The sequence below is a fragment of the Leuciscus leuciscus genome (assembly GCF_965113295.1).
Source record: "Leuciscus leuciscus genome assembly, chromosome: 2".
In the NCBI taxonomy this organism is placed as follows: domain Eukaryota; kingdom Metazoa; phylum Chordata; class Actinopteri; order Cypriniformes; family Leuciscidae; genus Leuciscus; species Leuciscus leuciscus.
Genome location: NC_138726.1, coordinates 4349734 through 4358758, shown reverse-complemented (window position 1 = coordinate 4358758; position 9025 = coordinate 4349734). Strand labels below are relative to the sequence as shown.

General features: G+C 35.8%; 1 long non-coding RNA gene across 1 annotated transcript; it reads right to left on the bottom strand.

Moving 5' to 3' along the window:
* Window positions 1-270: 270 nt before the first annotated feature.
* On the bottom strand, window positions 271-8794 carry LOC309492193. Its single transcript, XR_014203446.1, has 7 exons — window positions 7587-8794; window positions 4827-5129; window positions 4118-4149; window positions 3855-3960; window positions 1647-1801; window positions 1364-1459; window positions 271-739 (listed from the first exon to the last, which is right to left on the bottom strand). It is a non-coding gene; the product is annotated as an uncharacterized lncRNA (long non-coding RNA).
* Window positions 8795-9025: the final 231 nt, after the last annotated feature.

The window sequence follows — 9025 nt, the reverse complement described above, 5'->3', positions numbered from 1 at the left end:
AACTTAATCTTACAAGTTACTATAACATTATTGATCAAGTCATTTTACAAGTAGTTTTTGGGTTCATAGAACATATTAAAATTAATTAAAGATAACTTAATTTTTTTGTTACATTAAAATTGATTTTACCTTCAGAAAAACATTTTAATTTCTCAGTAACAAATTACTCACTTTATTCATTTTTGTACGTTTTTTACATTTACATTATCAAGTAACTAAATTGCTAACTATACACATTCTATAATAAAAAAAGCAGGTTAACACAGACAATTTCAATTCAAATTACTCTTTTATTAAGTAACCACAAAACATCTACAATAAATTGTTTGTAACATGGAAATTCTCCAAAAGAGAATGAGAAATGTTTGCTCAATGATTTACTACACTGCACATAATATCCTTATTAGCATACAAAAATCAAATATATGATTACTACAGCATAAACTGCAATGTACTGCATTGTCGTACTGTACGTTTAACAATCATACTTTAAAACATCTGTAAGCTGTTCTCAAAAAACTCATTTCCTTGCTCTGTGGTGTGCAAAGTTAGATCCAAAGTGTTAAATAGTTGAAAAAGCATGACAAGTGCCAATGTGAGAAAATATACTGTATACACTGTTACCCTCAAGTACAACCACAATCTTCTCTGGGCAGAATAACGTGGCATCTGTTAAATTGCCACAAATGGAGAGGAGACCGAGTGGTACGTCAATGTCTGGTTCATCAGAATGTTCTACCTGAAGACAAGAACAGAGAACTGTTACTCTTAACTTACAAAGGGGGACAGTGACATATATTTACATCTATTCCAAACCATTCAATCCCATACAATAACTACAATACGCTCGATGCACGAACGCTGCTGACATATTTCTGTTAGAATCTTAGCCAGCGTCTTTACTTCCGCATAGCGCGTTCTATAGCAAAGTGTTTTTCATAAAATTCATTTTCTCAGAAACGTAGACAACGATTTTAGAAACCGATTCGCTAGTCGGATTTCGCATGATAGAAAACTAACCCTCAAAGTTGTTGATGTAGCTCGAAATATATAATTTAAAGCCCTTCTCTTTCTTAATCTTAGGTGTGACAGCTAACTGCCTCACAATATTGTTAACATCATTCACGTTAACCGCTGGAAGTTCTTGTAAACAGCAAGTGTAATTTGCCATTATTTCCACCGAATGCAAAAACGGCTTCCGACGCAGCACCGGATGTACAGTAACTGGGCGGGCTGAGACAAAACGCGAAAGCTATCCTGCAAAGAGCCTATTATAAAAAATGATATATTAAAAACCAGGAACTAGAACCAGAATACATCTGAATAGAAAGTGTGACTGTTGGTAACCAAACTTACATCTTACATCCCACGTCTTGAGAAAGTTGGAGTCATCCTCTTGCAGACGAGCGGGGAGAGAACGGAGGATGGCAGCTCGTTGTACATGGACGTCAACTTTTTCCTTCAGTGTGAGAATTAGAGACAGTATGAGTATGAATTAGAGTATGAGAATCTTGATTTAACATGGAATATAATCTGCACAGCCAGACAATACTATGCATCACACTAAAATGTCTGTAAATACAACCAAAATATTTCAAAATCCACTGCAGTTCTATATCAGGCATTTAGAAGTGTAACCAACTGACCTGGATGTCATATATCCTGAAGAGCTGACTCAGTACTTCAGACCACTTTCCCTGTGCGAGGAGCTTTCTTTCTGAACAAGCTCTGAAGACGGGGAGCATGCTGGTTCCTGCATAAAAGTGGTTCTTCAGATTGACGTTTGTAAATTTTGTGAGATCTGGACAAATTAATAACTGATTAAGCCAAGGTATATGTACACAGTGTACATTTGTGATCCTGTAGAACAAAAAAAAAAACATGTACTGCAAAATAACATTTTGTGTAAAGTGTAAACCTGACACACTGAAAAAGAACAGTGAGAAAGAAGAGTGTTCAGTAAAACAAAAAAATATATTTTTTTAGCTGAACCTGTGGTCCTTGGTGATTTATAAAATGCAAGTCGGGTGCCACCACTTTGTGAGTCAAAAAGCAGATATAGACAACAGATTATAACATTATTATCAGGAAAACAAGAGTCTGAAAATCAAGATTTCTGTGTCACAGGCAGGGTGGGAATTATACCGCGGCCACGGCCGCCGTTGCCCTACACTTTGGCCTTCATGCCCCGTGAAAAAAAAATCATCGTACGGCCACAGTGGCCTGTGTGCCCTGGCCCTGTCCAAGTTCCATGTATAAAGCGCCAGTGCGGCATAGTGGGCTTGCTTTGAATTACAGCGAGCCAAGTAGTCTCTGAACTTCAATTAGTTCGTGGATTCGCGCAGGTGCAGTGTAGGGCTGGGCGATATATCGATATAAAAAATATATCTATATATTTTTGAAATGCGATATGGAATTAGACCATATTGCATATCGATATAGTTCAAATTTGCGATCATTGCTCCCCGCGCCTCCTTTTCCACTCTGCGTGCGTGTTTAGAGCATGTTATGTTATGAGAGGCGAATCAAGACTACTTCAGAAAACCCAGCACAATAGGAACTACCAGGCAGTGACATGAGTGTACGCTGAGATAAAGTTTTTCACCTCAGAAAAACTGACTTTCTTGTCCTGTCAGCCGTTATCCTGTTCTCGTAGCGCACACTCTTCAATTGCACGCGCAAATGCGGCGGCGCGCGCGCTGTATCGCCTCACTGATCAAGTGCAAAAGAAACTACGAGCATGCAACGCCGTTACGTTGTAAATTACACGAAATAAAAGTAATGCAGGTATGATTTTCATTCTATTCACCAGGAGCAGTTTCCATGTTTCATTAACAGTTATTGTTAAAATTGTGTATTCACCATGGTAACTGTCCTTTCCATATTAACCCCAAAATGCCACTATTTTTTCTTTGTGTTATTTTTTATATTTTTAAATGACTGTAGTGGCTCATACCAACAACAAAAACTAGTTTGGGACTGCTATTTAATAACTTTAGAATAGGCCTAATGTTTATTTATTAGTACTAGTCTTTACTATTAGTCATATTCTTACAATTTATGTTATATATATATATATGTATGTATGTATGTATATATATAGGCAAATTATAACATGTTTACACAAAATTTGTTTATAGCCTATATTGAATGTAAACTTTGATAATCATAATTAATAACTCACATTCTCACATGATATAGAGGACTGAATGAATATTTTGAATGCTTTTATTGGCATTTGTGTTGTTTCTGAATGCTTTTATTGGCATTTATGTTGTTTCTATTGTTGTGTGAGGGTGTATACCTTCTGGATGTAATGGCGCTCGCTCTCTCTCTCTCTCTCTCTCTCTCTCTCTCTCTCTCTCTCTCTCTCTCTCTCTCTCTCTCATTAAAAAATGTTTTTTTTTATTAAAAAAGTCATAATCCATGTCTTATTCCAAATTAGGATGTTATGGTATCAATCTGAATGGGAAAACCATCGAATTGTACTCGATGGCCTTTGTGCCCTGTCATATGGCCTTGGTGCCCCTAAAAAAAAAGAAAAGGTGGAGGCCAAATGGCCTTGCCCCTAAAATTACATAATTCCCACCCTGGTCACAGGTATTAATTTTGTGTTGCTTGTTTATGTTTTTTGACTCACAAAGTGACGGCACCCGTTGATCTGCATTTTATGAATCATCAAGGACCATGAGTTCAGCTAAAAATCATCTTAATTGTTCTACAGAAGAAAGAACGTCATCTACCTCTTGCATGGCCCGAGTGAGAGTAAATTAACGGCAAATGTTCAGTTCTGGGTCAACTATTCCTTTAAATATAAAACAATTTCAAGTGAACTAAGAAACATTTTTTTTTACCTGTGACATTTTAAAGATAGGCCAGAGTTCCAGGATCTCACCAAAAGGTTAGGTTATCAGTGATGACCTCTTTGCGTCTCAGGGCAAAGGCCGTCTTCATTAACTCCTGTTATCAAAGATAGCAGCACAAAGTTTGCACTTCAATGCACGCCATTCATTTTTTTTTTTTACTTTTCAATTTGTTTTGTGCACTAAATAATATGAATTCACATTTTGGTATGCAATGAAAGTGTATAAAAATTAATAATTGGACATAAACATACCAAACTTAACTGCCAGCTGCTTCACTTTTAGCCTGAAAAGAGAGAGATTGAGAAGTCAGGTTGTAATATTTGCCAAAATACTAGGAAAAAATATATGTGAAGCACATAACGCTAATCAGTAATGTAACTTAATATGCATTATGCTCAGTCTGATCACATAAAGCAAACCTTAAAAAAAATGTATACTGTACAATTTGCTTTTTGAAATGTTACATTTTTAGCAGAACAGAAATGTCTCTACTAAAAAACAAAAGCTTTACTGGTGTGGCTTAAGCAAACTATTTTAATACATTTTATAAATACATGTCTTTACAAAAATGTACAACACGTGGAACAAATTGCATTCAATTATTGTCAAACCTCTATGAAATCCGCTACTTTATGTCTGATGCGTTCCAATTAAATTCCCGATGCGTGACAATTAAATATGAGTCACAGCCCGCCATTTTGAGGTCATTAAAATTTGTTGGCCGAAAACTTGTTAACGTTTTGCACAACCGATGCAAAAAGACAGACTTAATAACTTAATGCAAAAATAACTAACAGTTAAATTCAGTGCAAAAATAACTAACAATTCAATCCAAATTAACATTACCTTTAGTGAGGCAGGATAAAATGACTCAAATCCTTATTCACTTTGCAAATGCATAAAATACATTAACTGCGAAGACACAAAAACTGTTTGCAGAAAATAAAACAGGGAACTTACCAGATTAGCATGCCCAAAGAGAAGAGGAATATGTTGGTGGGCAGCACAATGATGAAAAAGCTCGTCACCAGCAGGTTCAGAAAGACTGTTTCCTCACAGACAACAACGATCGAATTCAAATTCCCGATCGAAAAATATCTTATCCTACGCTCTTTTTATGAAATAGGAGCGAGTTTTTCGCTCGTTGCAAACTTATTTTCTTCTTCTTCTTCTTCTTTCTTTTTTATTGGCGGGTGGCAACCGGCATTTAAGGTGCATATCCGCCACCTACTGTACTGGAGTGTGGGCCAGAAATGCAAGCATCTTATCACGATTAAAAAAAAAAAAAAAATGTAAAAAAAAAAAATTTAAAAAAAAATCACCGATCAATTAAATCCTTTTCATTAAACCAGTTTCTTTCAAAAAGTTAAACAAAGCTCCCATTATCTGCTCTCCAATTTTAAAAAGATTTTTAAGGTTCAACATATTTTCCCCAAATTTCATTAATTCCTCTTTTAATTTTATCCTATGATTTTCATATTTGACACATTCACTAATCACATGTTCAGCTGATTCCTCTCCCCTTCCACAATCACACAAACCTGAAGGGTGCTTTTTCAATAAATACATAGTTTTATTTAATCTAGTATGTCCTAATCTCAGCCTCGAAATAATGCAACTTTCTCTAGTACATCGATCTATAGATTTCCTTTTCCCTACTTCTTGCATAATATTGTATAAATGACGCCCTTTCTTCCCTTCATCCCATTGTCTCTGCCATGTCTTCATAATATTTTCCTTTATTTTAACTTTAACTTCAGCTTTACTTACTGCCACTTTTGTAATTCTGTCGAGTTTCAAAGCTTGCTTAGCCAACATATCTGCGGTCTCATTTCCCTCAATCCCCCTATGAGCCGGAATCCACAAAAATCTGACCGCTGCATTAATATGTTGCAGTCTGTATACAGTCTCATATATTTCATACACAATATCAAGTCTGCTATTAGATGATAACGACTGAAGAGACATTAATGATGATAGACTATCAGAGCAAATTAAAACCTTGGTAATTTTGTTTTCCTCTACCCACTGTAATACCCTTAAAATAGCTAACATTTCCACAGTAAATACTGTCAAATGATCAGAGGTTCTTTCCTTAACATTTATCTTTAATTCTGGAATAGTAAATGCAAAACCAGTAAAACCACTCTTAGGATCTTTTGAGCCATCCGTAAATGCAGCTATAAATGAATTATACATAGACCTTATTCTGTCCTCCACTTTTTCTAACCAGTTTCCTTTCCCATTAAGTCTTTTTATTTCTCCTTGAATATAGAAGTCTATAATTAGTGGCGAAAACAACCAAGGCGGCGTACTTGAAAAGGGAACATTAGGACTGAACTTATTCTCCTGCAATTTCATTTCAATTGCTACTTTAGATGTCCAAGCAAAGCATTCTCTCTTAGCCTTCCCACTTTCCCAACAAGGGTTAAGACACTTAACTGTAGGATGCCATCTTTCATTATGACCTTTTAAATTAGTCCAATAGTTCATCATCAGTTGCTCAAATCTTAAACTTAATGGAAGCTCGCCCACCTCAACTTGCAATGCACAAGCCGGAGAGGACCTTATGGCTCCACAACAAATTCTCAGTGCTTGATTTTGTATAATTTCCAGTCTCTTTAATGATGTTTTCGACGCAGATCTAAACACTATACTTCCATATTCCATCACTGGTCTTATTAAAGCCACATACACCCCTCTTAAGGCTCCTTTACTAGAACCCCACTCTATCCCAGTTAAGCACCTCATTATATTTAAAATCTTCTTACACTTTTCCTCTACTTTCCTTACCTGCTCTGACCAAGTTAGTTTAGAGTCAAATGTTACCCCTAAAAACCGAAAGTAATTTACCTGCTCAATTTGATTCCCATACAATAACACCTTACCATCTTTATCTCTCTTTTGAGTAAAAACCATCATCTTTGTCTTTTCCACTGAGAATTTAAAACCCCATGAATACGACCATTCCTCAATTAAACCTACTGCTTCCTGTATCTTCTCTTGAACTAAAATTAAGCTCTTGCCATTTTTCCAAAGGGCAATGTCATCAGCAAATAATGACTTCCCAATATCATACCTTATTTTACTAAAAACATCATTGATCATAATAGAGAAAAGTAATGGGCTTATCACACTACCCTGCGGGGTCCCATTATCTACTTTGAATTTATTAGACACTGAAGTACCAATTTTAACCTGAATAATCCTTTCAGCTAAAAAACTTTTGACCCAATTAAAAGCTCTTCCCTTAATACCCATTTTATCTAGTTTAATCAATAGCCCCTCTTTCCATACCATATCATAAGCTTTTTCCACATCCAAGAAAACTGTCATAACCGATTCCTTATTTATCATAGCTTTTCTAATTTCTGTTTCCAAGCAAACCACAGGATCCATTGTTCCCCGTCCTTTCCTAAAACCACTTTGGTAAGGGGATAAAAGATATTTACTTTCTATATAAAATGTCATTCTTTCTACAATCATCCGTTCCATAATTTTCCCAACATGCGACGTAAGGGCAATGGGCCTGTAGTTTGTTGGATTCGTTGGATCCTTACCTGGTTTTGCTATAGGTATAATAATAGCCTCTTTCCAACTTATTGGTAATCTCCCTTCTTCCCAGCTCTTATTATATAAACCTAAAAGTTTCATTTGCATTAAAATTCCAAACTGTTTCAACATACTATAACTAATCTGATCTTTTCCTGGAGCAGTTACCTTAGCTTTATCTATTGCCCGTTTCATTTCGCTTAATGTAAAAGGGGAATCCATAGCATCCTCTGTACTTTCCTTTCTTATTAGTGCCTCTGGGTATGAATCTCTAGTCACTTCTCTTCCTCTTTTTCCAGCCTCTGACAGATTATTAGAACTATGAATTTCAACCAAAGCCTTAGCTATGATATCAGCTTTTTCCCTATTTGTTACTGCTATGGTTTCTCCTGATTTTAAAACTGGAAACTGCCAGTCTTTTCTAATTCCCCTCATTTTCCTTATCATTCCCCACACATTTCCTAATGGAGTCGTTCTACCTATTTTATTACAATATTCTCTCCAACTGTCTCTTTTTGCCTTCTTTACTACTTTCCTAACTTGAGCTTGGGCCTTTTTGTATTCTATTAATCTTTGGAAGTTAAGATTATTCTTCAGCATTTTAAATGCCTTATTCCTTACTTTAATGCTTATCCCACACTCTTCCGTCCACCATGGAACTGGTTTCCTATTCATTTTTCCTTTGCTTTTTGGAATACATAAGTTAGCCACTCTAATCACTACTTCTTTAAATTTTCCATCAATTTCATCTATATCCTGGCTTAAATCAATTTCACTACTCTCCTCCTCACATAAATATTCAAATTTACCCCACATAGCCTTATTTAATATCCATTTATCCTCTCTTCCCTCTTCCCTCTCATCCTTTCTCACACATAACTTACATACAACAGGAAAATGATCACTACCCATAGTAGAGTCCTCCCATAACTCCCATTCACAAATACCTGCCACCTCTTTTGACACTAATGTTAAATCAAGTACTGAACTTTTACCTGTGTGAACATCTATTCTTGTGCTTCTCCCATCATTAATGCATACCAGATCCCACTCATCCAACAACTGTTCTATTATTCGACCATTTAAATCTGTTTTCTCCCCTCCCCATAATGAACTATGGGCATTAAAATCTCCACATACAACAATGCGGTCACTTGCTAGTTCAACAATCTGATTTAATTTATCACCATCTAATCTTCTACATGGATTATAATAATTTACCACAGAAACCTTCTCTTGCTTAGTCCATATTTTAACAATAATATACTCTTCCTCCCTTCCTTTTGATATAACTTGATATGAAATATTCTTCTTGATAAATGTAGCACACCCACCCCCTACACCATCTTCCCTATCATTCCTTACACTAACATAATTATATATACTAAAATCTAATTTCCGTAATAACCATGTTTCTTGTATACAGATTACATCAGGTTTAGTTGGTAACGAACTGATAAAATACTTAAATTCCTGCCCATTTGCCACCAAGCTTCTTGCATTCCATTGAAGAATAAGAACCATAATATCAGCTAACAAATGGAGCTTCCTGACTGGCCTGAGCACTTAGCTCATTCCTCACCTCTTCCCAGGACAAATCATTCAGG